Raw genomic sequence first — 21,214 nt, 5'->3', positions numbered from 1 at the left:
TTTCAGCTTTTTTTTCATCATTTTTTTATCCTGACTTCTTTTGATTTATTGTATGCTTCAATGCAATGGAAGAAATAAAGAATTGGAGACCTATATTACATCTTCCAACAGAACGTAACGCTTGATTGAATTTCTGGGAAAAAAAGATTTTCTGGATCAAGGCAGTGAATTGCCGCTTGAGACAATCAGACCAAACCTTAGGAATAGCTGGGTGGTCGCTAGCACTTACTAATGAACACCATGGAATTTTGAAAAAGCCACCACAAATGTTCTTTCAGCCCTGTTGAGTGTGGATGAAGAGAAGACAGGTGCTAGGCAAGGGTCATTCCTATCGATGGAGTCATGAAATGTGTGACTTTGGGGACGAACGTAGACCAGCGGATTGTGTACTCTGCCTAATGGCTGCTGTTGTAGAATCTTGGCAAAACTGTTTCCAAAGAGAGAAAAAAAATTGTACAAGGTTTGCTGCAAGATATGGTTGCCCTCACTCTCTGTTATAGGTTTGGAACCATTCCAAGATGCCATATAAGAAGACCAAGGAATTTGTTGGGGTTTAAGCTTCCCTGTAGGAGGAAGCGGGCCTAATTAGAATATTGCCTCCCATAATCCTTTGCAATGGCTTATGGTCATGAACTTTTTCTCACCGCTGTCTTAAAGTTTCCTTACATGGTAGCTCTTAAAAGCTGGCCCACTTGAACAGTTAGCTTTGCGCAGTGACAGTATCGTAGCCCATGAGGTCAATCCGAGGCGTGATTATTGCTAATTGAAAACTTTACCCAATACCCCGCCATGATGACTTGAAATACAGTCAGCATTGGCAATTTTTGACAGGCTCTAAGGAGACTGAAAGATTGGTTTAATAAAAGTTTATGGCGCCCCATGTCCAGGGCGTGTCTTACGTGACTCCCGTTTCTTCCTGAGCTCTGTTGCACCATTCCTTCCGCTGGCTTCTTAGCATTTCCCTTTTACCTTTCTCTCCCACTGAATCCACTTGTTTCCAGCAGCACACTATTCTCACTCCATGCTACGAATTCCCATCCTTCGGCTCATTGGCCTAGCATTTGCCTTTATGCAAATTGCTCCTTCGCACCCTGAATCCAGCTCAATTATTCACACCTAACCACCTGAAGGCACTAAAATTACTGGTAGCTAAGGAAAACAACGATCAGCCACGAGGTTTGGTAATCTTTTGTAGCCTTCTATCATTTGGATTATTTATTTGCTCTTCTTTTTTTTTTTTTTTACTTGCTTTATTATTTCACCACAGCCTAAAGGAAAGGCTTCCCAGCGGGCGTGCCTTTAAATGTACCCGTCATGTCATACTTACCTGGCAGGGGAGCAATAGCCATGATCCCTAAGGTGGCTCTCCCAGAGTGAGGCTGGTTTATTGCACTCCGTACCAGTTGACCTCTGCGATTTCCTCAAATGTGGGAAAATCGACTGCATAATTTATGGTAGTGGGGGACTGCGTTCGCGCTTTCCCCTGTGTTTGCTTGTTTGACAAAAATAGAGAACTTCACCAATTCTGACGAAGGATAATTTCAGCCACGGCACCCGTCTTCTTTGGCTCTTACTTTCCGCATCAAGCAGGCAGCGACAATCATTTCCTAGGCTTGATCATTTTTATTATCTTTGTTTTCTGGAGACCAGTTTTAAGCCAGAATTTCACTTTTTTTTTTTTTTTTTTATTGTATTTTTTGAAGCGGTGCTAATACAGTGCTAATACAGTGCTAATACAGCATACATTCTTTGAAACATACCATCATATAGTTCCACATAAATCGTCATATGTACAGTAATGCAGTTGAGATATTACCTACAGGTTTACAATAATTCTACGCTATAGTCATTAAATGCATAACTTTTTACCTTCCTACAACAGTAGGGTTCTTATGCTTTGGGAACTGGTGCACCTTTTTTGTGTATTGAATGAGTGTAACATAATAATAACCGGGGGGGGGGGGGACAGGGGGAGGGAAAGGGGGAGGAGAGTTGTCAAGGTATACAGTACTCCATTGTCCTATTTTTCCTTGTTTGTCTTGTCTATACTATGTGTCGTTCATTATGAGGAATAATTCATGTGGGCGTGATATCCCTAACCGGCAGAGAAGCAGTTACTCGCGTGTCCCACATCTCCCAGGCTATCACCCAGAACAGTTGCCTGGGCCTCGTCTTTCTGGCCATAGTTTCATATTTTTTGGATAAGTCTATGATTTGGGTGCACGCTGATATTTGTGGAGTGTGCTCCGACAGCCAACACCTGCTTATTAGTTGTAGTGCCGCTATTAGTATATGATACGTTAAATATTTAACTGCCTTTGGTATGTTAGGGGGGAATAATTGCAACAGGTATAGGGAAGGTGATGGTGGCATAGCAACCTTTGTGGCGGCTTTGATTAGTTCAGAAATTTGTATCCAAAATGGTATAATTTTCGGGCACGACCACCAGATATGGTATGTCGTACCAGGATGAGCCATGCATCTCCAGCATTTCCCTGTGTTTTGGGCATTTATATGTTTCAATTTGATTGGTGTCATGTGCCATCGGTATAGTAGTTTCCTGGATATTTCTATATGTGAGGTACACATCGATAAGTGCCTGTTGGCAGAAAATATGTGGAGCCACTGTGTTTCGGTTAATTCCATATTGGAATCTAGTTCCCATGCAGATTGGAATGTGGGTTTTGTGAGATATGATTTACGGATAATCTCGTGATACATATGAGACATGGGCTTGGTTGGCAATTTTTGCTGCAGGCACAGTTGTTCAGTCGTCGACAGCTGCCTGACTTGCCCTGGTTGGACTTTCAGCATATAGTGTTTGCCTAGCCATGATTTGAGTTGTATGTGTGAGAAAAAAAGTGTCTGCGGTAATTGATATTTAATTTGCAATTGTTCAAACGTGAGCATTTTGCCATTGTTAGATAGTTGGTGGAGATGCGTTACTCCATGTGAGATCCACTCTTTTGCATTAAATTGGGGTAGGAGAGTTGAGAGGGCTAGTAGTTTCATAGCCGGCGACGGGTGCGCCGATGGCCAAGTTTTTGTACGGTGTGTATCCCATGTGGACAAGGATAATCTCGTTGTAGGTAGCATGTTTTTGTATTTGGGTCTAAGTGAGCGAGGTATCCATGCCAGTGTAGTGATGTCAAGCCCGTCCGTGTAAGCGGACTCAATGGTGAGCCATTCTGGCGGGGGGTCTTGATGGAATGCTGTGATTATTGGACTGAGGATGGACGCCGAGTAGTACGTGTGGAGATGTGGGAGTCCCAGACCTCCTTGTTTGAAGGGTGTATGTAGTGTGGATGCTGCCACTCTCGATTTTTTCTTGTTCCATATGAATGTGTTTATAAGAGTTTGCGCGTCTCGGAGAAAGGTGTTTGGGAGTTTGATGTGCAACGCACGAAATAAGTATTGGAGTTTGGGTAAAAGCAACATTTTTGTGGCTGCAATGCGTCCCAACCAGGAGACATACTTGCCCGACCAACCCATGATTTGGCTTTTCAGTTTGTGTACTAGTTTAGTGTAGTTGGCCTGTAGCATGGCCTGCGGTGCGGCTGTGAATGCCACTCCCAAAAAAGTGAGATGGTCAGTTCGCCAATCGTAGGCGTGAGCTTGTTTTAGCTCCTGTAAAGCGTGGGTTGGTAGGTTTATACCCATCGCCTGCGTTTTTGAGATGTTTAGCTTATAGTAGGAACATGCACTGTATTCAGTTAGAATGCTGTGTAGATGCGGAAGTGAGGTGTGTGGTGCTTCCATGGATATCATGATGTCATCCGCAAACATGGTAAGTTTGTGATCTATGGGTCCTATTCGTATGCCTTTGACTCTATGGCTCAGCCTAATGTGTTGCGCTAGCGGTTCCAGTATTAGGATATACAGCAGCGGGGATAATGGGCACCCTTGCCGTGACCCGTTAGAGATATTAAATTTTTTGGAAAGGAAACCACTGTTTGCAACGTGAGCAGACGGTGAGGAATATAGTGCTGCCAGTAGGGACATGAAATTCTGAGGGAAACCAAATTTTATCAGCGTGGCCTCGAGGAATCCCCAGTGCACCCTGTCAAACGCTTTTTCAGCGTCCAACGAGAGGAATACACTAGGTCTTCCCGAGGCTCGTGCGCCTGACATCAGGTCCAGTAACTTCCTGGTGCCATCCGAGCCCTGTCTCCCCCTGACAAAACCCACTTGGTTAGTGTGTATAATTGATGGGATGATTGATGCCAGCCTGTTTGCATAGATTTTTGCAAGCAACTTTGTGTCAGTGTTCAAGAGTGAGATAGGTCTCAGATTTTGGGGTTTGGTTGGTGGCTTCCCCGGTTTGGGAAGCGTTGCTATGTGGGCTATCAACATCTCTGGGGGCATAGAACTGGACTGGATTATGGCGTTGAACGTTTTCTCTAATTGTGGGGCCAATTGGGATTTGAAGCATTTATAATACTTATTCGTAAGGCCGTCTGGACCCGGTGTTTTCCCCTGTGGTAGGGCGTCTATAGTTTTTTCTATTTCGGCGATAGTGATTGGTTGTTGAATCATTGCGTGTTGTGTTGGGCTGATAGAGGGAAGTTGGGCCCGTGCTAGGAAACTGTGAATTTCTTGACTTGTGGGTTGATGTGTCTTATTATCTTGTTGAAGATTATAGAGTTGATCATAAAACTCTGCCATAGTGTCGTTTATCTGTTGTGGGTTTGTGATTTTGGTACCTGCAGGATTAAAAATGTGCGGTATTTTTGATCTAGTTTGCTGCTGCCGTAATAGATAAGCTAGTGCCTTCCCCGCTTTATTACCTTGGGAGTATTGTTTCATCTTCAGCCTAATCAGTGTATCTGATGTCTTTTGGAAAAGTAGGTCATTTATCATCTTGGTGATGCGATATATCTCGTCTTGACCTCCTGTAGACGGGGAGAAGAGTTGGGCATTTGTTTGGTCTCTAAGTTTTTTGAGGAGTGTGGTGTATTCATTTTGTGTTTTCCTTTTTAAGTAAGCCGCTCGGCTGATGATTAGGCCCCGTACTACCGCCTTGTGGGCGAGCCATACAGTTTTAGGGCTTATGTGTGGTGTCGAGTTTGTATCAAAGTATAGCTGTATTTCATGTTCTAAGATATCTTTGAATGTGTTATCGAGCAGAAGACTATCATTTAGTTTCCATGGGGATGTGCCTCTGAAAGGGAATTTGTCTTGTAGTGTTAACAGTACCGGCGCATGGTCCGACCATGTCAGATCCCCGATCGAGCAGTCTATCATCGATGTAAGAAGGTGTGCAGTTATGAGAATGTGATCAATACGGGAGCTTGTTTTGTGAGCACGCGAGTGATGTGTATATTCACGTGTGTTTGGATGGGTTGTGCGCCACGAGTCATAAATGTTGTATTCAAGCAGCAATTTAGTTAGTGCTTTACATTGGGGTTTCAAGATGGCCTGCCTCCCAGTATCAGCGGAGGTAGTTGTGTCTAAACTTTGGTCGAGTACATGATTCAGGTCCCCGCATAAGACCAAATTTTGTAATTGTGGATCAGGTATTTTAGATAGAACTTTGTGTAAAAAATTACGTTGGTTAGTGTTCGGGCTATACACTGAGACGAGTGTGTAGTTGATGTCATTGATCGTGCAGTGGAGAATGACATATCTACCTTGGGGATCCTTTTTGATTTGGAGTAGTTCAAACGAGAGCGATTTATGGATTAGTATGGAAGTGCCTTTGGATTTGGAAGAGTGTGTGGAGTGGTATTGCGTGGGATATTCTTGTTGTGCAAAGTTAGGTATTTTGGTGTGCGTAAAGTGGGTTTCTTGAACACATAGAACATCAGTTTTGTTTTTTTTGGCCATGTCTATCAAGACGCGTCTTTTGTGCGGGGTGTTCAGACCGCACACATTAATAGTTTGTATTCTCAGGTTGCATTATTAGGTGGTTTATTTGGAGTACTCTGGTAGGTCTGCATTTTGTGAAACTAGTATACCTCAGACAGGAAGGGGACAACTGGGATATAGTAGAGATAAGGGTGTTAGGGGTAGGATATATACATGTTCCCCATACTGGGGGATTGGTGCGGTAGAGACGCACCGTGGGGTGCGGAAACATTCGTCTCCTGTGGCGTGGCGTGTGGGCTTGTTAGTTTTAAATCTTTACAGAACCTTTTTTTTTTTTTTTTTTTTTTTTTTTTTTTGGTATTTTTTGTGAATTGTGTGAGTTTCAGGAAAGAAGAGCTGGGTTGGGCCGGCCGCATGAGCGACCACAGCGGCAAGCGCTGCGTTATGAGAGATATGTGTAAGAGCCTGTGTAACAGGTATCGAGCTATTCGGGCCTTGTTGGCACGTTGGAGAAGCCTGCGGTCATATAACAATGTAAGCCTGTCAATAGACCTCATGGTTCCAGCCTTATCTGGGGCCTAGGGGGCGACCACTCCACATGAGTAGTCCATAGCTCAGCGAGTACAATTTGAAAAAAATTTTTAGGGCCGGGTGCCAAGAAATTAATGTACAATCAAGCAACCGGAGTCTCACCTCAAGAGTACAAACATGCCGAACCTCAGTGCGGACCGCGAGGCACCCCGCACGTCCCCCTCATCCCCCCCCCCTCGGGGGGGAACGACAAGGGGAAGGAGCCAGGGCCCACGCCTCCCCTCCTCCGCAGGGGCACAAGAGTCGCCTCAGTGTCCCCCGACTACACCTAGTACAAGTAACCAGGGGCGGCGGCCCGCTCGGGCGCGGGAGCTTAACTGCTGTATGAGCCATATATACTGTCACCGGGGTACCCCACACGTCCCCCCGTCCCCCCCCCCCCCGTGTGAGGGGAACGGCCGGGGGAAAGCACCGGGCCCCCAGCTCCATCCAGTTGGCCCAGGCCTCTTTTAACAACCTGCATGTACCTCGCTGGGATTAACAACCCCCGTGCACCCCTTCCCTCCCCCCCACCATTACCATCACCGGACAACTGGTAAAGTTCACAATGCCCGTCAGGCCATATCATTGGCTATTGTCCCGCGGCACATCAGTAAGTTCGGTGCCAACTATGTAAGAAGTCCCATTGTTATTAAATAGGTGAGATCACTGATGGCGGGAGAGATTTGTCAGGGTGGGAGTCACTTCAGGCCCTCCAACTCCAATATGCCTGTGTGAAGGGGATGTGTAGTGCTCATTACTTGCGTGTCTCTCATGCCGCCGGCATCATGATTTAGCGAGTGCTGGGCACCTTCTGCCAGTCCAGGCAAAGCTTGCCTCGGGGTGGGCCCTGTGCAGGTTCTTGCTGTAGGTTAATACCCCAGGACTTTAACTGGTTGGCGCCTTCTTCGGGAGTCAGGATAGCTTTGAGGGAGCCTTCTCTGGTAACCAATATCTTCGTGGGATAACCCCATCTGTATCTTATTCCATTAGAGCGAAGGGCCGTGGTAATGGCGGCAAATTCTTTCCTCTTGCGCAGAGTTGCTGCCGAGATGTCTGGGAAGATTTGTACTGTGGCGTATTCTTCTGGGGGTTTGGGCTTGCTCCTGCTAGCCCGAAGGACATGTTCCTTAATGTGGAAATAATGAGCCCGTAAGAGAACATCCCTTGGAGAGGTTTCAGGGATGTGGCGCGGACGTGGCACCCTATGAACCCTATCCAGCAGCAGCATGTCGGATGGGATCTCGGGCGCGTAAGCGTGGAGCAGGCCTCTCACATAAGCTTGTAACTCTGCTGGGAGTATCGTTTCGGGTACCCCCCGCAGGCGCAGATTATTTCGCCGTGACCTGTCCTCCATATCCGCCAGCTTCGTTTCTGTGAGTAGCAGCTTGTTCTCAAGACACTCCACATGTGTGGCAAGATCATTATGTGCCTCCGCCATTTCATCGAGCTTCGTTTCGATGTGCGATGTTCTTTTTCCTGTCTCTTGGACATCCTTGCGGAGGGAGTCCATATCATGCTTCCAAGATCCGATGAGCTTGCGGGATTGGGTCTCCAGTGCCTGGGTAAGGTAGTTAGTCGTTAGGGCGACTCCCTGTTCAGGCATGGATTGTGCTGCATTTTCATCTCCGGTGCTTTCGTCGCCATCTTGGTTAGGCGGCAGTAGGCCCGAGTGCAGAGATTGAGGCTTTGGCTGGAAGAAGCTCGATTTTTCCGCCTTAGCTGAGTTCTTCTTGTTTTTATTCTGCGACATCGTCGGTATCGATGTTAAATTTGTGTTCTGTATGGTAGGATTCGCTTGGATTGTCTGCCCGTTTGCCGGAGGTGAGGATTATGCGTCCATCTTGTCCGGCAGTCGGCCACGCCCCCCGAATTTCACTTTTTATTTTAACTTTTCAGCTTTTTTTTCATCATTTTTTTATCCTGACTTCTTTTGATTTATTGTATGCTTCAATGCAATGGAAGAAATAAAGAATTGGAGACCTATATTACGTCTTCCAACAGAACGTAACGTTTGATTGAATTTCTGGGAAAAAAAGATTTTCTGGATCAAGGCAGTGAATTGCCGCTTGAGACAATCAGACCAAACCTTAGGAATAGCTGGGTGGTCGCTAGCACTTACTAATGAACACCATGGAATTTTGAAAAAGCCACCACAAATGTTCTTTCAGCCCTGTTGAGTGTGGATGAAGAGAAGACAGGTGCTAGGCAAGGGTCATTCCTATCGATGGAGTCATGAAATGTGAGACTTTGGAACGAACGTAGACCAGCGGATTGTGTACTCTGCCTAATGGCTGCTGTAGTAGAATCTTGGCAAAACTGTTTCCAAAGAGAGAAAAAAAATTGTACAAGGTTTGCTGCAAGATATGGTTGCCCTCACTCTCTGTTATAGGTTTGGAACCATTCCAAGATGCCATATAAGAAGACCAAGGAATTTGTTGGGGTTTAAGCTTCCCTGTAGGAGGAAGCGGGCCTAATTAGAATATTGCCTCCCATAATCCTTTGCAATGGCTTATGGTCATGAACTTTTTCTCACCGCTGTCTTAAAGTTTCCTTACATGGTAGCTCTTAAAAGCTGGCCCACTTGAACAGTTAGCTTTGCGCAGTGACAGTATCGTAGCCCATGAGGTCAATCCGAGGCGTGATTATTGCTAATTGAAAACTTTACCCAATACCCCGCCATGATGACTTGAAATACAGTCAGCATTGGCAATTTTTGACAGGCTCTAAGGAGACTGAAAGATTGGTTTAATAAAAGTTTATGGCGCCCCATGTCCAGGGCGTGTCTTACGTGACTCCCGTTTCTTCCTGAGCTCTGTTGCACCATTCCTTCCGCTGGCTTCTTAGCATTTCCCTTTTACCTTTCTCTCCCACTGAATCCACTTGTTTCCAGCAGCACACTATTCTCACTCCATGCTACGAATTCCCATCCTTCGGCTCATTGGCCTAGCATTTGCCTTTATGCAAATTGCTCCTTCGCACCCTGAATCCAGCTCAATTATTCACACCTAACCACCTGAAGGCACTAAAATTACTGGTAGCTAAGGAAAACAACGATCAGCCACGAGGTTTGGTAATCTTTTGTAGCCTTCTATCATTTGGATTATTTATTTGCTCTTCTTTTTTTTTTTTTTTACTTGCTTTATTATTTCACCACAGCCTAAAGGAAAGGCTTCCCAGCGGGCGTGCCTTTAAATGTACCCGTCATGTCATACTTACCTAGCAGGGGAGCAATAGCCATGATCCCTAAGGTGGCTCTCCCAGAGTGAGGCTGGTTTATTGCACTCCGTACCAGTTGACCTCTGCGATTTCCTCAAATGTGGGAAAATCGACTGCATAATTTATGGTAGTGGGGGACTGCGTTCGCGCTTTCCCCTGTGTTTGCTTGTTTGACAAAAATAGAGAACTTCACCAATTCTGACGAAGGATAATTTCAGCCACGGCACCCGTCTTCTTTGGCTCTTACTTTCCGCATCAAGCAGGCAGCGACAATCATTTCCTAGGCTTGATCATTTTTATTATCTTTGTTTTCTGGAGACCAGTTTTAAGCCAGAATTTCACTTTTTATTTTAACTTTTCAGCTTTTTTTTCATCATTTTTTTATCCTGACTTCTTTTGATTTATTGTATGCTTCAATGCAATGGAAGAAATAAAGAATTGGAGACCTATATTACGTCTTCCAACAGAACGTAACGTTTGATTGAATTTCTGGGAAAAAAAGATTTTCTGGATCAAGGCAGTGAATTGCCGCTTGAGACAATCAGACCAAACCTTAGGAATAGCTGGGTGGTCGCTAGCACTTACTAATGAACACCATGGAATTTTGAAAAAGCCACCACAAATGTTCTTTCAGCCCTGTTGAGTGTGGATGAAGAGAAGACAGGTGCTAGGCAAGGGTCATTCCTATCGATGGAGTCATGAAATGTGTGACTTTGGGGACGAACGTAGACCAGCGGATTGTGTACTCTGCCTAATGGCTGCTGTAGTAGAATCTTGGCAAAACTGTTTCCAAAGAGAGAAAAAAAATTGTACAAGGTTTGCTGCAAGATATGGTTGCCCTCACTCTCTGTTATAGGTTTGGAACCATTCCAAGATGCCATATAAGAAGACCAAGGAATTTGTTGGGGTTTAAGCTTCCCTGTAGGAGGAAGCGGGCCTAATTAGAATATTGCCTCCCATAATCCTTTGCAATGGCTTATGGTCATGAACTTTTTCTCACCGCTGTCTTAAAGTGTCCTTACATGGTAGCTCTTAAAAGCTGGCCCACTTGAACAGATAATTTTGCGCAGTGGCAGTATCGTAGCCCATGAGGTCAATCCGAGGCGTGATTATTGCTAATTGAAAACTTTACCCAATACCCCGCCATGATGACTTGAAATACAGTCAGCATTGGCAATTTTTGACAGGCTCTAAGGAGACTGAAAGATTGGTTTAATAAAAGTTTATGGTGCCCCATGTCTAGGGCGTGTCTTACGTGACTCCCGTTTCTTCCTGAGCTCTGTTGCACCATTCCTTCCGCTGGCTTCTTAGCATTTCCCTTTTACCTTTCTCTCCCACTGAATCCATTTGTTTCCGGCAGCACACTATTCTCACTCCATGCTACGAATTCCCATCCTTCGACTCATTGGCCTAGCATTTGCCTTTATGCAAATTGCTCCTTCGCACCCTGAATCCAGCTCAATTATTCACACCTAACAACCTGAAGGCACTAAAATTACTGGTAGCTAAGGAAAAAAACGATCAGCCACGAGGTTTGGTAATCTTTTGTAGCCTTCTATCATTTGGATTATTTATTTGCTCTTCTTTTTTTTTTTTTAAACTTGCTTTATTATTTCACCACAGCCTTAAGGAAAGGCTTCCCAGCGGGCGTGCCTTTGAATGTACCCGTCATGTCATACTTACCTGGCAGGGGAGCAATAGCCATGATCCCTAAGGTGGCTCTCCCAGAGTGAGGCTGGTTCATTGCACTCCGTACCAGTTGACCTCTGCGATTTCCTCAAATGTGGGAAACTCGACTGCATAATTTATGGTAGTGGGGGACTGCGTTCGCGCTTTCCCCTGTGTTTGCTTGTTTGACAAAAATAGAGAACACCAATTCTGACGAAGGATAATTTCAGCCAAGGCACCCGTCTTCTTTGGCTCTTACTTTCCGCATCAAGCAGGCAGCGACAATCATTTCCTAGGCTTGATCATTTTTATTATCTATGTTTTCTGGAGACCAGTTTTAAGCCAGAATTTCACTTTTTATTTTAACTTTTCAGCTTTTTTTTCATCATTTTTTTATCCTGACTTCTTTTGATTTATTGTATGCTTCAATGCAATGGAAGAAATAAAGAATTGGAGACCTATATTACGTCTTCCAACAGAACGTAACGTTTGATTGAATTTCTGGGAAAAAAAGATTTTCTGGATCAAGGCAGTGAATTGCCGCTTGAGACAATCAGACCAAACCTTAGGAATAGCTGGGTGGTCGCTAGCACTTACTAATGAACACCATGGAATTTTGAAAAAGCCACCACAAATGTTCTTTCAGCCCTGTTGAGTGTGGATGAAGAGAAGACAGGTGCTAGGCAAGGGTCATTCCTATCGATGGAGTCATGAAATGTGAGACTTTGGAACGAACGTAGACCAGCGGATTGTGTACTCTGCCTAATGGCTGCTGTAGTAGAATCTTGGCAAAACTGTTTCCAAAGAGAGAAAAAAAATTGTACAAGGTTTGCTGCAAGATATGGTTGCCCTCACTCTCTGTTATAGGTTTGGAACCATTCCAAGATGCCATATAAGAAGACCAAGGAATTTGTTGGGGTTTAAGCTTCCCTGTAGGAGGAAGCGGGCCTAATTAGAATATTGCCTCCCATAATCCTTTGCAATGGCTTATGGTCATGAACTTTTTCTCACCGCTGTCTTAAAGTGTCCTTACATGGTAGCTCTTGAAAGCTGGCCCACTTGAACAGTTAGCTTTGCGCAGTGGCAGTATCGTAGCCCATGAGGTCAATCCGAGGCGTGATTATTGCTAATTGAAAACTTTACCCAATACCCCGCCATGATGACTTGAAATACAGTCAGCATTGGCAATTTTTGACAGGCTCTAAGGAGACTGAAAGATTGGTTTAATAAAAGTTTATGGCGCCCCATGTCTAGGGCGTGTCTTACGTGACTCCCGTTTCTTCCTGAGCTCTGTTGCACCATTCCTTCCGCTGGCTTCTTAGCATTTCCCTTTTACCTTTCTCTCCCACTGAATCCATTTGTTTCCGGCAGCACACTATTCTCACTCCATGCTACGAATTCCCATCCTTCGACTCATTGGCCTAGCATTTGCCTTTATGCAAATTGCTCCTTCGCACCCTGAATCCAGCTCAATTATTCACACCTAACAACCTGAAGGCACTAAAATTACTGGTAGCTAAGGAAAAAAACGATCAGCCACGAGGTTTGGTAATCTTTTGTAGCCTTCTATCATTTGGATTATTTATTTGCTCTTCTTTTTTTTTTTTTAAACTTGCTTTATTATTTCACCACAGCCTTAAGGAAAGGCTTCCCAGCGGGCGTGCCTTTGAATGTACCCGTCATGTCATACTTACCTGGCAGGGGAGCAATAGCCATGATCCCTAAGGTGGCTCTCCCAGAGTGAGGCTGGTTCATTGCACTCCGTACCAGTTGACCTCTGCGATTTCCTCAAATGTGGGAAACTCGACTGCATAATTTATGGTAGTGGGGGACTGCGTTCGCGCTTTCCCCTGTGTTTGCTTGTTTGACAAAAATAGAGAACACCAATTCTGACGAAGGATAATTTCAGCCAAGGCACCCGTCTTCTTTGGCTCTTACTTTCCGCATCAAGCAGGCAGCGACAATCATTTCCTAGGCTTGATCATTTTTATTATCTATGTTTTCTGGAGACCAGTTTTAAGCCAGAATTTCACTTTTTATTTTAACTTTTCAGCTTTTTTTTCATCATTTTTTTATCCTGACTTCTTTTGATTTATTGTATGCTTCAATGCAATGGAAGAAATAAAGAATTGGAGACCTATATTACGTCTTCCAACAGAACGTAACGTTTGATTGAATTTCTGGGAAAAAAAGATTTTCTGGATCAAGGCAGTGAATTGCCGCTTGAGACAATCAGACCAAACCTTAGGAATAGCTGGGTGGTCGCTAGCACTTACTAATGAACACCATGGAATTTTGAAAAAGCCACCACAAATGTTCTTTCAGCCCTGTTGAGTGTGGATGAAGAGAAGACAGGTGCTAGGCAAGGGTCATTCCTATCGATGGAGTCATGAAATGTGAGACTTTGGAACGAACGTAGACCAGCGGATTGTGTACTCTGCCTAATGGCTGCTGTAGTAGAATCTTGGCAAAACTGTTTCCAAAGAGAGAAAAAAAATTGTACAAGGTTTGCTGCAAGATATGGTTGCCCTCACTCTCTGTTATAGGTTTGGAACCATTCCAAGATGCCATATAAGAAGACCAAGGAATTTGTTGGGGTTTAAGCTTCCCTGTAGGAGGAAGCGGGCCTAATTAGAATATTGCCTCCCATAATCCTTTGCAATGGCTTATGGTCATGAACTTTTTCTCACCGCTGTCTTAAAGTGTCCTTACATGGTAGCTCTTGAAAGCTGGCCCACTTGAACAGTTAGCTTTGCGCAGTGGCAGTATCGTAGCCCATGAGGTCAATCCGAGGCGTGATTATTGCTAATTGAAAACTTTACCCAATACCCCGCCATGATGACTTGAAATACAGTCAGCATTGGCAATTTTTGACAGGCTCTAAGGAGACTGAAAGATTGGTTTAATAAAAGTTTATGGCGCCCCATGTCTAGGGCGTGTCTTACGTGACTCCCGTTTCTTCCTGAGCTCTGTTGCACCATTCCTTCCGCTGGTTTCTTAGCATTTCCCTTTTACCTTTCTCTCCCACTGAATCCATTTGTTTCCGGCAGCACACTATTCTCACTCCATGCTATGAATTCCCATCCTTCGACTCATTGGCCTAGCATTTGCCTTTATGCAAATTGCTCCTTCGCACCCTGAATCCAGCTCAATTATTCACACCTAACAACCTGAAGGCACTAAAATTACTGGTAGCTAAGGAAAAAAACGATCAGCCACGAGGTTTGGTAATCTTTTGTAGCCTTCTATCATTTGGATTATTTATTTGCTCTTCTTTTTTTTTTTTTAAACTTGCTTTATTATTTCACCACAGCCTTAAGGAAAGGCTTCCCAGCGGGCGTGCCTTTGAATGTACCCGTCATGTCATACTTACCTGGCAGGGGAGCAATAGCCATGATCCCTAAGGTGGCTCTCCCAGAGTGAGGCTGGTTCATTGCACTCCGTACCAGTTGACCTCTGCGATTTCCTCAAATGTGGGAAACTCGACTGCATAATTTATGGGAGTGGGGGACTGCGTTCGCGCTTTCCCCTGTGTTTGCTTGTTTGACAAAAATAGAGAACACCAATTCTGACGAAGGATAATTTCAGCCAGGGCACCCATCTTCTTTGGCTCTTACTTTCCGCATCAAGCAGGCAGCGACAATCATTTCCTAGGCTTGATCATTTTTATTATCTATGTTTTCTGGAGACCAGTTTTAAGCCAGAATTTCACTTTTTATTTTAACTTTTCAGCTTTTTTTTCATCATTTTTTTATCCTGACTTCTTTTGATTTATTGTATGCTTCAATGCAATGGAAGAAATAAAGAATTGGAGACCTATATTACGTCTTCCAACAGAACGTAACGTTTGATTGAATTTATGGGAAAAAAAGATTTTCTGGATCAAGGCAGTGAATTGCCGCTTGAGACAATCAGACCAAACCTTAGGAATAGCTGGGTGGTCGCTAGCACTTACTAATGAACACCATGGAATTTTGAAAAAGCCACCACAAATGTTCTTTCAGCCCTGTTGAGTGTGGATGAAGAGAAGACAGATGCTAGGCAAGGGTCATTCCTATCGATGGAGTCATGAAATGTGTGACTTTGGGGACGAACGTAGACCAGCGGATTGTGTACTCTGCCTAATGGCTGCTGTAGTAGAATCTTGGCAAAACTGTTTCCAAAGAGAGAAAAAAAATTGTACAAGGTTTGCTGCAAGATATGGTTGCCCTCACTCTCTGTTATAGGTTTGGAACCATTCCAAGATGCCATATAAGAAGACCAAGGAATTTGTTGGGGTTTAAGCTTCCCTGTAGGAGGAAGCGGGCCTAATTAGAATATTGCCTCCCATAATCCTTTGCAATGGCTTATGGTCATGAACTTTTTCTCACCGCTGTCTTAAAGTGTCCTTACATGGTAGCTCTTAAAAGCTGGCCCACTTGAACAGTTAGCTTTGCGCAGTGGCAGTATCGTAGCCCATGAGGTCAATCCGAGGCGTGATTATTGCTAATTGAAAACTTTACCCAATACCCCGCCATGATGACTTGAAATACAGTCAGCATTGGCAATTTTTGACAGGCTCTAAGGAGACTGAAAGATTGGTTTAATAAAAGTTTATGGCGCCCCATGTCTAGGGCGTGTCTTACGTGACTCCCGTTTCTTCCTGAGCTCTGTTGCACCATTCCTTCCGCTGGCTTCTTAGCATTTCCCTTTTACCTTTCTCTCCCACTGAATCCATTTGTTTCCGGCAGCACACTATTCTCACTCCATGCTACGAATTCCCATCCTTCGGCTCATTGGCCTAGCATTTGCCTTTATGCAAATTGCTCCTTCGCACCCTGAATCCAGCTCAATTATTCACACCTAACCACCTGAAGGCACTAAAATTACTGGTAGCTAAGGAAAAAAACGATCAGCCACGAGGTTTGGTAATCTTTTGTAGCCTTCTATCATTTGGATTATTTATTTGCTCTTCTTTTTTTTTTTTAAACTTGCTTTATTATTTCACCACAGCCTAAAGGAAAGGCTTCCCAGCGGGCGTGCCTTTGAATGTACCCGTCATGTCATACTTACCTGGCAGGGGAGCAATAGCCATGATCCCTAAGGTGGCTCTCCCAGAGTGAGGCTGGTTCATTGCACTCCGTACCAGTTGACCTCTGCGATTTCCTCAAATGTGGGAAACTCGACTGCATAATTTATGGGAGTGGGGGACTGCGTTCGCGATTTCCCCTGTGTTTGCTTGTTTGACAAAAATAGAGAGCTTCACCAATTCTGACGAAGGATAATTTCAGCCAGGGCACCCATCTTCTTTGGCTCTTACTTTCCGCATCAAGCAGGCAGCGACAATCATTTCCTAGGCTTGATCATTTTTATTATCTATGTTTTCTGGAGACCAGTTTTAAGCCAGAATTTCACTTTTTATTTTAACTTTTCAGCTTTTTTTTCATCATTTTTTTATCCTGACTTCTTTTGATTTATTGTATGCTTCAATGCAATGGAAGAAATAAAGAATTGGAGACCTATATTACGTCTTCCAACAGAACGTAACGTTTGATTGAATTTCTGGGAAAAAAAGATTTTCTGGATCAAGGCAGTGAATTGCCGCTTGAGACAATCAGACCAAACCTTAGGAATAGCTGGGTGGTCGCTAGCACTTACTAATGAACACCATGGAATTTTGAAAAAGCCACCACAAATGTTCTTTCAGCCCTGTTGAGTGTGGATGAAGAGAAGACAGGTGCTAGGCAAGGGTCATTCCTATCGATGGAGTCATGAAATGTGAGACTTTGGAACGAACGTAGACCAGCGGATTGTGTACTCTGCCTAATGGCTGCTGTAGTAGAATCTTGGCAAAACTGTTTCCAAAGAGAGAAAAAAAATTGTACAAGGTTTGCTGCAAGATATGGTTGCCCTCACTCTCTGTTATAGGTTTGGAACCATTCCAAGATGCCATATAAGAAGACCAAGGAATTTGTTGGGGTTTAAGCTTCCCTGTAGGAGGAAGCGGGCCTAATTAGAATATTGCCTCCCATAATCCTTTGCAATGGCTTATGGTCATGAACTTTTTCTCACCGCTGTCTTAAAGTGTCCTTACATGGTAGCTCTTAAAAGCTGGCCCACTTGAACAGTTAGCTTTGCGCAGTGGCAGTATCGTAGCCCATGAGGTCAATCCGAGGCGTGATTATTGCTAATTGAAAACTTTACCCAATACCCCGCCATGATGACTTGAAATACAGTCAGCATTGGCAATTTTTGACAGGCTCTAAGGAGACTGAAAGATTGGTTTAATAAAAGTTTATGGCGCCCCATGTCTAGGGCGTGTCTTACGTGACTCCCGTTTCTTCCTGAGCTCTGTTGCACCATTCCTTCCGCTGGCTTCTTAGCATTTCCCTTTTACCTTTCTCTCCCACTGAATCCATTTGTTTCCGGCAGCACACTATTCTCACTCCATGCTACGAATTCCCATCCTTCGACTCATTGGCCTAGCATTTGCCTTTATGCAAATTGCTCCTTCGCACCCTGAATCCAGCTCAATTATTCACACCTAACAACCTGAAGGCACTAAAATTACTGGTAGCTAAGGAAAAAAACGATCAGCCACGAGGTTTGGTAATCTTTTGTAGCCTTCTATCATTTGGATTATTTATTTGCTCTTCTTTTTTTTTTTTTAAACTTGCTTTATTATTTCACCACAGCCTTAAGGAAAGGCTTCCCAGCGGGCGTGCCTTTGAATGTACCCGTCATGTCATACTTACCTGGCAGGGGAGCAATAGCCATGATCCCTAAGGTGGCTCTCCCAGAGTGAGGCTGGTTCATTGCACTCCGTACCAGTTGACCTCTGCGATTTCCTCAAATGTGGGAAACTCGACTGCATAATTTATGGTAGTGGGGGACTGCGTTCGCGCTTTCCCCTGTGTTTGCTTGTTTGACAAAAATAGAGAACACCAATTCTGACGAAGGATAATTTCAGCCACAGCACCCGTCTTCTTTGGCTCTTACTTTCCGCATCAAGCAGGCAGCGACAATCATTTCCTAGGCTTGATCATTTTTATTATCTATGTTTTCTGGAGACCAGTTTTAAGCCAGAATTTCACTTTTTATTTTAACTTTTCAGCTTTTTTTTCATCATTTTTTTATCCTGACTTCTTTTGATTTATTGTATGCTTCAATGCAATGGAAGAAATAAAGAATTGGAGACCTATATTACGTCTTCCAACAGAACGTAACGTTTGATTGAATTTCTGGGAAAAAAAGATTTTCTGGATCAAGGCAGTGAATTGCCGCTTGAGACAATCAGACCAAACCTTAGGAATAGCTGGGTGGTCGCTAGCACTTACTAATGAACACCATGGAATTTTGAAAAAGCCACCACAAATGTTCTTTCAGCCCTGTTGAGTGTGGATGAAGAGAAGACAGGTGCTAGGCAAGGGTCATTCCTATCGATGGAGTCATGAAATGTGTGACTTTGGGGACGAACGTAGACCAGCGGATTGTGTACTCTGCCTAATGGCTGCTGTAGTAGAATCTTGGCAAAACTGTTTCCAAAGAGAGAAAAAAAATTGTACAAGGTTTGCTGCAAGATATGGTTGCCCTCACTCTCTGTTATAGGTTTGGAACCATTCCAAGATGCCATATAAGAAGACCAAGGAATTTGTTGGGGTTTAAGCTTCCCTGTAGGAGGAAGCGGGCCTAATTAGAATATTGCCTCCCATAATCCTTTGCAATGGCTTATGGTCATGAACTTTTTCTCACCGCTGTCTTAAAGTGTCCTTACATGGTAGCTCTTAAAAGCTGGCCCACTTGAACAGTTAGCTTTGCGCAGTGGCAGTATCGTAGCCCATGAGGTCAATCCGAGGCGTGATTATTGCTAATTGAAAACTTTACCCAATACCCCGCCATGATGACTTGAAATACAGTCAGCATTGGCAATTTTTGACAGGCTCTAAGGAGACTGAAAGATTGGTTTAATAAAAGTTTATGGCGCCCCATGTCTAGGGCGTGTCTTACGTGACTCCCGTTTCTTCCTGAGCTCTGTTGCACCATTCCTTCCGCTGGCTTCTTAGCATTTCCCTTTTACCTTTCTCTCCCACTGAATCCATTTGTTTCCGGCAGCACACTATTCTCACTCCATGCTACGAATTCCCATCCTTCGGCTCATTGGCCTAGCATTTGCCTTTATGCAAATTGCTCCTTCGCACCCTGAATCCAGCTCAATTATTCACACCTAACCACCTGAAGGCACTAAAATTACTGGTAGCTAAGGAAAAAAACGATCAGCCACGAGGTTTGGTAATCTTTTCTAGCCTTCTATCATTTGGATTATTTATTTGCTCTTCTTTTTTTTTTTTTAAACTTGCTTTATTATTTCACCACAGCCTAAAGGAAAGGCTTCCCAGCGGGCGTGCCTTTGAATGTACCCGTCATGTCATACTTACCTGGCAGGGGAGCAATAGCCATGATCCCTAAGGTGGCTCTCCCAGAGTGAGGCTGGTTCATTGCATTCCGTACCAGTTGACCTCTGCGATTTCCTCAAATGTGGGAAACTCGACTGCATAATTTATGGGAGTGGGGGACTGCGTTCGCGATTTCCCCTGTGTTTGCTTGTTTGACAAAAATAGAGAGCTTCACCAATTCTGACGAAGGATAATTTCAGCCAGGGCACCCATCTTCTTTGGCTCTTACTTTCCGCATCAAGCAGGCAGCGACAATCATTTCCTAGGCTTGATCATTTTTATTATCTATGTTTTCTGGAGACCAGTTTTAAGCCAGAATTTCACTTTTTATTTTAACTTTTCAGCTTTTTTTTCATCATTTTTTTATCCTGACTTCTTTTGATTTATTGTATGCTTCAATGCAATGGAAGAAATAAAGAATTGGAGACCTATATTACGTCTTCCAACAGAACGTAACGTTTGATTGAATTTATGGGAAAAAAAGATTTTCTGGATCAAGGCAGTGAATTGCCGCTTGAGACAATCAGACCAAACCTTAGGAATAGCTGGGTGGTCGCTAGCACTTACTAATGAACACCATGGAATTTTGAAAAAGCCACCACAAATGTTCTTTCAGCCCTGTTGAGTGTGGATGAAGAGAAGACAGGTGCTAGGCAAGGGTCATTCCTATCGATGGAGTCATGAAATGTGTGACTTTGGGGACGAACGTAGACCAGCGGATTGTGTACTCTGCCTAATGGCTGCTGTAGTAGAATCTTGGCAAAACTGTTTCCAAAGAGAGAAAAAAAATTGTACAAGGTTTGCTGCAAGATATGGTTGCCCTCACTCTCTGTTATAGGTTTGGAACCATTCCAAGATGCCATATAAGAAGACCAAGGAATTTGTTGGGGTTTAAGCTTCCCTGTAGGAGGAAGCGGGCCTAATTAGAATATTGCCTCCCATAATCCTTTGCAATGGCTTATGGTCATGAACTTTTTCTCACCGCTGTCTTAAAGTGTCCTTACATGGTAGCTCTTAAAAGCTGGCCCACTTGAACAGTTAGCTTTGCGCAGTGGCAGTATCGTAGCCCATGAGGTCAATCCGAGGCGTGATTATTGCTAATTGAAAACTTTACCCAATACCCCGCCATGATGACTTGAAATACAGTCAGCATTGGCAATTTTTGACAGGCTCTAAGGAGACTGAAAGATTGGTTTAATAAAAGTTTATGGCGCCCCATGTCTAGGGCGTGTCTTACGTGACTCCCGTTTCTTCCTGAGCTCTGTTGCACCATTCCTTCCGCTGGCTTCTTAGCATTTCCCTTTTACCTTTCTCTCCCACTGAATCCATTTGTTTCCGGCAGCACACTATTCTCACTCCATGCTACGAATTCCCATCCTTCGGCTCATTGGCCTAGCATTTGCCTTTATGCAAATTGCTCCTTCGCACCCTGAATCCAGCTCAATTATTCACACCTAACCACCTGAAGGCACTAAAATTACTGGTAGCTAAGGAAAAAAACGATCAGCCACGAGGTT

The 21,214-nt window shown here is 44.0% G+C and overlaps 17 non-coding genes across 17 annotated transcripts; all 17 read left to right on the top strand.

Moving 5' to 3' along the window:
* Positions 1-702: 702 nt before the first annotated feature.
* LOC134593513 (U4 spliceosomal RNA) lies at positions 703-843 on the top strand. The gene has a single exon (XR_010089985.1). It is a non-coding gene; the product is annotated as a U4 spliceosomal RNA (small nuclear RNA).
* A 476-nt stretch (positions 844-1,319) lies between these two features.
* LOC134590887 (U1 spliceosomal RNA) lies at positions 1,320-1,486 on the top strand. The gene has a single exon (XR_010087745.1). It is a non-coding gene; the product is annotated as a U1 spliceosomal RNA (small nuclear RNA).
* A 7,486-nt stretch (positions 1,487-8,972) lies between these two features.
* Positions 8,973-9,113, top strand: LOC134593512 (U4 spliceosomal RNA). Its single transcript, XR_010089984.1, has one exon. It is a non-coding gene; the product is annotated as a U4 spliceosomal RNA (small nuclear RNA).
* A 476-nt stretch (positions 9,114-9,589) lies between these two features.
* On the top strand, positions 9,590-9,756 carry LOC134591310 (U1 spliceosomal RNA). The gene has a single exon (XR_010088108.1). It is a non-coding gene; the product is annotated as a U1 spliceosomal RNA (small nuclear RNA).
* An 899-nt stretch (positions 9,757-10,655) lies between these two features.
* On the top strand, positions 10,656-10,796 carry LOC134593434 (U4 spliceosomal RNA). The gene has a single exon (XR_010089917.1). It is a non-coding gene; the product is annotated as a U4 spliceosomal RNA (small nuclear RNA).
* Positions 10,797-11,272: 476 nt separating this feature from the next.
* LOC134589659 (U1 spliceosomal RNA) lies at positions 11,273-11,439 on the top strand. Its single transcript, XR_010086700.1, has one exon. It is a non-coding gene; the product is annotated as a U1 spliceosomal RNA (small nuclear RNA).
* An 895-nt stretch (positions 11,440-12,334) lies between these two features.
* Positions 12,335-12,475, top strand: LOC134592015 (U4 spliceosomal RNA). The gene has a single exon (XR_010088702.1). It is a non-coding gene; the product is annotated as a U4 spliceosomal RNA (small nuclear RNA).
* A 476-nt stretch (positions 12,476-12,951) lies between these two features.
* Positions 12,952-13,118, top strand: LOC134589658 (U1 spliceosomal RNA). Its single transcript, XR_010086699.1, has one exon. It is a non-coding gene; the product is annotated as a U1 spliceosomal RNA (small nuclear RNA).
* Positions 13,119-14,013: 895 nt separating this feature from the next.
* Positions 14,014-14,154, top strand: LOC134592014 (U4 spliceosomal RNA). The gene has a single exon (XR_010088701.1). It is a non-coding gene; the product is annotated as a U4 spliceosomal RNA (small nuclear RNA).
* A 476-nt stretch (positions 14,155-14,630) lies between these two features.
* Positions 14,631-14,797, top strand: LOC134590430 (U1 spliceosomal RNA). Its single transcript, XR_010087355.1, has one exon. It is a non-coding gene; the product is annotated as a U1 spliceosomal RNA (small nuclear RNA).
* An 896-nt stretch (positions 14,798-15,693) lies between these two features.
* Positions 15,694-15,834, top strand: LOC134592013 (U4 spliceosomal RNA). Its single transcript, XR_010088700.1, has one exon. It is a non-coding gene; the product is annotated as a U4 spliceosomal RNA (small nuclear RNA).
* A 475-nt stretch (positions 15,835-16,309) lies between these two features.
* LOC134591306 (U1 spliceosomal RNA) lies at positions 16,310-16,476 on the top strand. Its single transcript, XR_010088104.1, has one exon. It is a non-coding gene; the product is annotated as a U1 spliceosomal RNA (small nuclear RNA).
* An 898-nt stretch (positions 16,477-17,374) lies between these two features.
* Positions 17,375-17,515, top strand: LOC134592012 (U4 spliceosomal RNA). Its single transcript, XR_010088699.1, has one exon. It is a non-coding gene; the product is annotated as a U4 spliceosomal RNA (small nuclear RNA).
* A 476-nt stretch (positions 17,516-17,991) lies between these two features.
* LOC134589657 (U1 spliceosomal RNA) lies at positions 17,992-18,158 on the top strand. The gene has a single exon (XR_010086698.1). It is a non-coding gene; the product is annotated as a U1 spliceosomal RNA (small nuclear RNA).
* An 896-nt stretch (positions 18,159-19,054) lies between these two features.
* On the top strand, positions 19,055-19,195 carry LOC134592011 (U4 spliceosomal RNA). Its single transcript, XR_010088698.1, has one exon. It is a non-coding gene; the product is annotated as a U4 spliceosomal RNA (small nuclear RNA).
* A 476-nt stretch (positions 19,196-19,671) lies between these two features.
* LOC134591442 (U1 spliceosomal RNA) lies at positions 19,672-19,838 on the top strand. Its single transcript, XR_010088221.1, has one exon. It is a non-coding gene; the product is annotated as a U1 spliceosomal RNA (small nuclear RNA).
* Positions 19,839-20,737: 899 nt separating this feature from the next.
* On the top strand, positions 20,738-20,878 carry LOC134592010 (U4 spliceosomal RNA). The gene has a single exon (XR_010088697.1). It is a non-coding gene; the product is annotated as a U4 spliceosomal RNA (small nuclear RNA).
* Positions 20,879-21,214: the final 336 nt, after the last annotated feature.

This window comes from Pelobates fuscus, chromosome 2, assembly GCF_036172605.1.
Source record: "Pelobates fuscus isolate aPelFus1 chromosome 2, aPelFus1.pri, whole genome shotgun sequence".
Classification (NCBI taxonomy): Eukaryota; Metazoa; Chordata; class Amphibia; order Anura; family Pelobatidae; genus Pelobates; species Pelobates fuscus.
Note: the sequence above shows the minus strand (reverse complement) of the source record. Positions and strands in the feature narration are given on the sequence as shown.